General features: G+C 46.5%; 1 long non-coding RNA gene across 1 annotated transcript; it reads right to left on the minus strand.

Moving 5' to 3' along the window:
- Nucleotides 1-7042: 7042 nt before the first annotated feature.
- LOC143809748 (uncharacterized) lies at nt 7043-7379 on the minus strand. Its single transcript, XR_013222434.1, has 3 exons — nt 7358-7379; nt 7197-7275; nt 7043-7105 (listed from the first exon to the last, which is right to left on the minus strand). It is a non-coding gene; the product is annotated as an uncharacterized LOC143809748 (long non-coding RNA).
- Between the last annotated feature and the right edge of the window lie 1097 nt (nt 7380-8476).

Here is an 8476-nt window from a genome sequence, read left to right on the forward strand (position 1 = left end):
CCAGATACACAATCATAAATTTATCCAAATAATCGCGGAAAATGTCATGCATAAAGGACTGGAAGACTGAAGGGGCATTTGAAAGACCAAAAGGCATCACCAAATACTCAAAATGGCCCTCGGGCGTATTAAATGCGGTTTTCCACTCATCCCCCTGCTTGATTCGCATCAAATTATACGCCCCACGGAGATCAATCTTAGAGAACCACTTGGCCCCCTTTATACGAGCAAACAAATCAGTAAGCAGTGGTAACGGATATTGATATTTAACCGTGATTTTATTCAAAAGTCGATAATCAATACACGGCCTCAAAGAGCCGTCTTTCTTAGACACAAAGAAAAAACCGGCTCCTAAGGGAGATGACGAAGGACGAATATGTCCCTTTTCCAAGGACTCCTTTATATATTCTCGCATAGCCGCGTGTTCAGGCACAGACAGATTAAATAAACGACCCTTAGGGTATTTACTACCCGGGATCAAGTCTATGGCACAATCGCACTCCCGGTGCGGAGGTAGTGAACCAACCTTGGGTTCTTCAAAAACGTCACGAAAGTCAGACAAGAATTCAGGAATCTCAGAGGGAATAGATGATGAAATGGAAACCAAAGGTACGTCCCCATGAGTTCCTTTACATCCCCAGCTTAACACAGACATAGCTCTCCAGTCGAGGACTGGGTTATGAGATTGCAGCCATGGCAATCCCAGCACCAAAACATCATGTAGATTATACAGCACCAGAAAGCGAATAACCTCCTGGTGATCCGGATTAACACGCATAGTCACTTGTGTCCAGTATTGTGGTTTATTACTAGCCAATGGGGTGGAGTCAATCCCTTTCAGAGGTATCGGAGCCTCCAATGGCTCCAAATCATACCCACAGCGTTTGGCAAAGGACCAATCCATAAGACTCAAAGCAGCGCCAGAGTCGACATAGGCGTCCGCGGTAATAGATGACAAAGAACAAATCAGGGTCACAGATAGAATAAACTTAGACTGTAAAGTGCTAATTGAAACAGACTTGTCAGGCTTCTTAGTACGCTTAAAGCATGCTGATATAACATGAGTTGAATCACCACAATAGAAGCACAACCCATTTTTTCTTCTAAAATTCTGCCGCTCGCTTCTGGACAGAATTCTATCACATTGCATATTTTCTGGCGTTTTCTCAGTAGACACCGCCAAATGGTGCACAGGTTTGCGCTCCCGCAGACGCCTATCGATCTGAATAGCCATCGTCATGGACTCATTCAGACTCGCAGGCACAGGGAACCCCACCATAACATCCTTAATGGCATCAGAGAGACCTTCTCTGAAAATCGCCGCCAGGGCGCACTCATTCCACTGAGTAAGCACAGACCATTTGCGGAATTTTTGGCAGTATATTTCAGCTTCATCTTGCCCCTGAGACAAGGACATCAAGGCCTTTTCCGCCTGAAGCTCTAAATGAGGTTCCTCATAAAGCAACCCCAAGGCCAGAAAAAACGCATCCACATTGAGCAACGCAGGATCCCCTGGTGCCAATGCAAAAGCCCAGTCCTGAGGGTCGCCCCGGAGCAAGGAAATTACAATCCTGACCTGCTGTGCAGGGTCTCCGGCAGAGCGAGACTTCAGGGACAAAAACAATTTGCAATTATTTTTAAAATTTTGAAAGTGAGATCTATTCCCCGAGAAGAATTCAGGCAAAGGAATTCTAGGCTCAGACATAGGTGCATGAACAACAAAATCTTGCAAATTTTGTACCTTTGAGGCGAGATTATTCAAACCTGTAGCTACACTCTGAAGATCCATTTGAAACAGGTGAACACAGAGCCATTCAAGGATTAGAAGGAGAGAAAGAGAGGAAGGCTGCAGCATAGGCAAACTAGCAAGTGATTCAATTAAGAGCACACTCAGAACTAGAGGGAAAAAAAAAAAAAAATTGTAGCAGACTTCTTTTTTCTCTCCTTTCTCAGCCAGTAATTTAACCCTTTTTTAGGCCGGTCAAACTGTCATGATTCTCAATGGCGAGAGAACATAGCCCAGCATATATGAGAACTAGCTCTTGGAAGATGGAAACTATACTGACCATGAACTAAACCTGCCGCACAACTAGAAGTGGCCGGGTAGCATGCCTACGTTTTTTATCCCTAGATGCCCAGCGCCAGCCGGAGAACTACCTAATCCTAGCAGAGGAAAAGACAGTCCTGGCTCACCTCTAGAGAAATTTTCCCAAAAGGCAGACAGAGGCCCCCACATATATTGGCGGTGATTTTAGATGAAATGACAAACGTAGTATGAAAATAGGTTTAGCAAAATCGAGGTCCGCTTACTAGATAGCATGAAGACAGAAAGGGCACTTTCATGGTCAGCAGAAAACCCTATCAAAACACCATCCAGAAATTACTTTAAGACTCTAGCATTAACTCATAACACCAGAGTGGCAATTTCCGCTCACAAGAGCTTTCCAGACACAGTAACGAAACAGCAGCTGTGAACAGGAACAAAATGCAAAAACACACAAGGACAAAAGTCCAACTTAGCTAGGAGTTGTCTAGTAGCAGGAACATGCACAGAAGGCTTCTGATTACATTGTTGACCGGCATGAAACTGACAGAGGAGCAAGGTTATATAGCGACTCCCCCATCCTGATAGGAGCAGGTGAACAGAGGGGATGATGCACACAAGTACAATTCCACAAGTGGCCACCGGGGGAGCCCAGAATCCAATTTCACAACAGCCCAGCGAGCCTGCCTGGGGGACAGACGCTTGGCTGACTCCAAATACAGCAAATTCTTATGATCGGTAATAACAGTAACCTGATGTACCGACCCCTCCAAGAAGTGTCGCCATTCCTCAAAGGCCAACTTAATTGCCAACAACTCCCTGTTGCCGATATCGTAGTTACGTTCGGCGGACGACAGTTTCTTGGAGAAATAGGCGCACGGACGTAAACCACTCAAAGATGAGCCTTGAGATAGTACTGCCCCCACACCAACCTCAGACGCATCGACTTCCACAACAAAGGGTTTAGATACGTCTGGCTGCACAAGAATGGGGGCTGAAACAAAACTGTTCTTAAGAAATTCAAATGCGCGCACAGCAGCCTCAGGCCAAACGGAGAAATTGGTACCCTTTTTAGTCATGTCAGTTAGCGGTTTAGCAATGATGGAAAAATCCTTGATAAATTTCCTATAGTAATTAGAAAACCCAAGGAACCGCTGAAGTGCTTTCAGGTTATCAGGACGTTCCCAATGCAGCACCGCCTGCACCTTAGCGGCGTCCATTTTAAACCCAGAAGCAGACACAATATAACCCAAGAAAGGCAACTCTTGAACAGAAAATACACATTTTTCATGTTTAGCATACAGCTTATTCTCTCTGAGAAGGTATAACAACTGCCTGACATGATCTAAATGAGCATCACGGTCGCAAGAATATATGAGAATGTCATCTAGATACACGATAACGAATTTCCCCAAAACATGCGAGAACTAGTGTTGAGCGATACCGTCCGATACTTGAAAGTATCGGTATCGGAAAGTATCGGCCGATACCGGCAAAGTATCGGTTCTAATCCGATACCGATACCCGATACCAATACAAGTCAATGGGACTCAAGTATCGGACGGTATCCCTGATGGTTCCCAGGGTCTGAAGGAGAGGAAACTCTCCTTCAGGCCCTGGGATCCATATCAATGTGTAAAAGAAAGAATTAAAATAAAAAATAGGGATATACTCACCCTCCGACGCAGCCTGGACTTTACCGCCGTAACCGGGAGCCGTTGTACCTAAGAATGCGCGCTTGAAGGGCCTTAGATGAGGTCACGGCGCTCTGATTGGTCCGTAGCGGTCGCGTGACCGCTACGCGACCAATCACAAAGCAGTGACGTCACCTAAGGTCTTTCAAGCGCTTGAAAGACCTTAGGTGACGTCACTGCTTTGTGATTGGTCCGTAGCGATCACACGACCGCTACGGACCAATCAGAGCGCCGTGACCTCATCTAAGGCCCTTCAAGCGCGCATTTGTAGGTACAACGGCTCCCGGTTATGGCGGTAAAGTCCAGGCTGCGTCGGAGAGGTGAGTATATCCCTATTTTTTATTTTAATTCTTTCTTTTACACATTGATATTAATCCCGATACCGATTCCCGATACCACAAAAGTATCGGATGTCAGTATCGGAATTCTGATACCCGCAAGTATTGGCCGATACCCGATACTTGCGGTATCGGAATGCTCAACACTAGCGAGAACACATCATTGATGAAATGTTGGAACACTGCAGGTGCGTTAGTCAACCCAAACGGCATCACCAAATTTTCAAAATGACCCTCAGGGGTATTAAAAGCCGTCTTCCACTCATCACCTTGACGGACTCTTATGAGGTTGTATGCCCCCCTGAGGTCAAGCTTGGTAAACCACTTAGCACCTGCCACCTGGTTGAAAAAATCTGGTATCAGAGGCATAGGGTATGGATCACGAACCGTAATCTGGTTCAACTCCCTGAAATCCAAACACGGGCGTAATCCGCCATCTTTCTTCTTCACGAAGAAGAACCCTGCTGCCACCGGCGAGGATGACGGCCTGATGTGCCCTTTGCTCAAGCTTTCAGCAATGTAATCTTTTAACGCTTGTCTCTCCGGACCGGAGATGTTAAACATCCTTGCTTTAGGCAATTTGGCCCCTGGTTTAAACCTGATAGAACAGTCATAAGGACGATGTGGCGGCAACTCTGAACAACCCTTCTCAGAGAACACATCCACAAAATCCAGAAGTGACTCCGGAACGCTTGAAGTCACCGCAGCCACACATGTGGCCAGGCAATTCTCCTGGCAGAACTCGCTCCACCGAATTATGTCCTGAGTTTTCCAGTCAATTACGGGGTTGTGCATAGACAACCAAGGAAAACCCAAAACCACCTGAGCAGGAAGATTCCTGAGCACCTTACATGTAACCCGCTCGGAATGTAGAACTCCTATGTGGAGTTTCACCTCAGCCACAAATTCAGTTATCTCCCCCTGAGAGAGAGGAGCAGCATTGATGGTGACCACGCGGATAGGATGAGACAGTTTTTCAATCCTAAAACCTGCTGTGCGCGCAAACTCCTCATCAATGAGATTTGTGGCTGAACCACTATCCACAAAAACAGTAATTGGCAGCTCACTGCCAGCAATACAAACCTTAGCAGGGAGCATGCACTGAGAAACCACCATGGAGGATATACATAAGCTCAGATTGGACTCCTCCACACCCTCTGAGCCTAGCAGTTTTCCGCCGTTGCGTTTTTCTTAGACAGCAGAGGACAGATGTTAATAAAATGACCAGTTTTACCACAGTAAAAACAGGCTTCCTGAGCTCAGGAGCTAGACGCTTGACATGTGACACCCCTGCGATTTGCATAGGTTCCGTGGGCTCACCTTGAACAGACCAGAGAAAACAGAGCACAAGTCCCATTTAGTAAACAGGATAAAAAATACACGTTTTTATTTGTAGAAAAATATATTCAACAACAATTATTCAAAGAATGCAAATAATACAGCAAGGGAACAATACGGGAACACTGAAAAAAAGTCCTCACAGCGGTGACTCCCCATATGGCACACTAGAACCATCTCATCAGTAAAGTGCTTATTAGTGCATACTAAATGAAGACAGAACAATTGAAACAAAAGGTATACTACCAGTCAGAATGTGTCTAAACCCCAGTGGGGACCCGTTTTGCCCAATCAGCATACTCGACTAGCATTGGTTCAATAGTCCTTACCCATCAATCTGGTGCCAGGGGGGATCACCGTCGCAGCCCCAACGCGCGTTTCGCGTCGGCTTCGTCAGGGGGCAGTGTGGTGGACTGTGTGGGGCGCGATTATATAATGCCCAGAGTATCGGACCATGTGCGCCTAATTGCGGCGCATGAATCACGTCAGCCGCACCGGGAATTGCATCCTGACCGGCATCCAAGATGGCGCCGCGGCTCGCAGTCGCGCCAGCAACCTCACGTGAACCTAAACCCTCTCCCATAGGCGGAGTCACATGCTCCCCCTGACGCAAACGGCGATCAATGCGGACAACCAGACTCATTGCGGAATCTAGAGACGCAGGAGTCTCGTACATCAGAAGGGCTTTTTTAACCCTTCCAGAAATCCCATGTATAAACTGACTCCGCAATGCTGGATAATTCCACTGTGCATCGATCGCCCAGCAACGAAATTCAGAACAGTAATCCTCTGCAACTCGCTCCCCTTGGCGAATAGTGCGTATCTTAGATTCTGCAAGAGCCATTCTGTCAGGTTCATCGTAGACTGTCCCAAGAGAAGAAAAAAAACTCTCCACAGAGTCAAATGCAACAGAATCAGATGGCAAAGAAAACGCCCACGCTTGGGGATCCCCGCTTAACAAAGACAACACCAGACCCACACACTGAGCCTCATTACCCGAGGAGATCGGGCGCATGCGGAAATATAGTTTGCAAGCTTCACGAAAAGAAACAAATTTACTGCCTTCCCCAGTAAATCTTTCAGGCAAAGGAAATTTAGGCTCAGCAACTCTTCCTGTCGCTCCAGCCTGCACATTAGCTACTGCTAGTCCCTGTTGCTGCACTGCCCCCCTCAACTCAGTGACCTGTAGGGGCAGCACCTCCAACTGGCGGGTTATGGAAGTCATGGGATCCATGACAAGACAAAAAAAAAAAAGAAACCCCCTTTTTTTTTCGTTGTTGGGCCGATTATAATGTCACGGGGAAACTAGGTGAGCGAGATCTAAATACCCGGGCCCCTGCAGTTTCCCTCAGACTAGGGAAATCCTGACTGACCCTCTACCTGGAGTTTACACTGATGGTGTGTATGTCCAGGCCTCGAACCTCACCCTAACTCCTGTAATAACCCTAGGCTGATACCACCGCCCTCCACCCAGTGAAGATGTAATATTCCAATACCCACAGATAGAACAGACAAGGATAAAGGAAAATATACACCACGCCGCAGTCACTCAGGAATACACTATAAATGTGCAGGGCAAAATAAATACAAGGAATAAATATAGAATATGTATACTGGCGCCTAATCACCTGAAAGGGTAGAGTAGATTGCTGCGGGAGCTGCAAGTGGTTGCAACAGGCTCTGTGCCGATCCTGTTAAAGAGAACAACCAAGTAGTAAAGAATAATGAGAACCACTGCGCATCCCAAAAGCAATAAAATGAGCAGAAAAAAACTGGACTTACTGGATAAGGAATTAAATGAATAGGAATAAAAGCCTTGAGTTCCCTTGGAGGTGGAGTGGAACCTGTTTGCGGTATATAACTGAAAAGAATATCATACAATAAATGTGATATAGATACAATAGTGCAGATGCTGTAATAGAGGATATTGAATACACACTTACTTATTATAAAGGGCTTGTATCTGCTATACTGTAAAAGTGTTCTTGTGTTGGTGCTGCTAGTCCTCCTTTCCCCAAGCTTAAAGCATGTTTGCTAAGGAGGAATAGGGTATTACGTATTGCAAAGTATTAACATACACCTTCCACCTATTGTTGGTATAATTTGAGACTACTTACTGCCTGTATGTGGGTTTGGTGGCTGCATCGATGGTGCTGGCTAGCCGTATTGTGGTTTAGCCAGTGCAGATATTCCTAGAGTCAGTGCCTTTCGGTATGGTAGCGCTGGCTAGGTCCGATAATTGGTGGTGCAGGGTGACAGCAGAAGTTTTCTGCAAAAGCGTGTTCTAGCAATCTATCATAACAAAAAAGACCTTATCCTGAAGCATATACCGCTGCCGGTAGCAGAGAGATAAGGTTGTGCGTTCACTCACCAGGTTTTACTGGGGTCAGTGCTTGTAAATATGGGAGCGCTGTTTAGATCCGGCAGTGGTGGTGCAGGGTGATAGCAGGGGTTTCCTGCAGAAGCGCGATCTGGCGGGAGCGCAGGAGTGCGGGAGATCACCAGCGCCTCGCGTGCCCCGGCCGGAAGCAACGCTGAGGACGCGGCGGTGATTGGGGGGCGGAGCTGTGGTGACGTCACACAGAGTAAGGACGGGAGCGTGGTGGAGACAAGCTGCCTACGCGTTTCGAGGGTTAGCTTCCCTCTTCGTCAGGGCTATGTCTCCACCATAGGGGTCCGTCCTTAAATAGTCGCCTGATTGCTGGATGAGCTTCCCTGGAACCCCTGATTGGTAAATCGCACCATAATTAAAATTGATTGGCCGCATTAAGCAATCCCTGATTGTCAATTATCCTTGGATTTTGGGCTGGAATACCGAATGGTATATTATTAATATAAATATGAAGAATGCCGTTGGTCACCGTGAGCTGGAATAGTAAAAGGAACCCTGGGCTCGGTAAAACCTAATCATTAGATACTCTTACAGATATCATTAGATTATTACATAGGTAAAAGAGGGGGAGGGGGGAAAAAAAAAAAAAAAAAGGCTGATACCTTCGCCCTCCACCCAGTGAAGATGTAATATTCCAATACCCACAGATAGAACAGACAAGGATAAAGGA

The sequence above is a fragment of the Ranitomeya variabilis genome, chromosome 2 (assembly GCF_051348905.1).
Source record: "Ranitomeya variabilis isolate aRanVar5 chromosome 2, aRanVar5.hap1, whole genome shotgun sequence".
Classification (NCBI taxonomy): Eukaryota; Metazoa; Chordata; class Amphibia; order Anura; family Dendrobatidae; genus Ranitomeya; species Ranitomeya variabilis.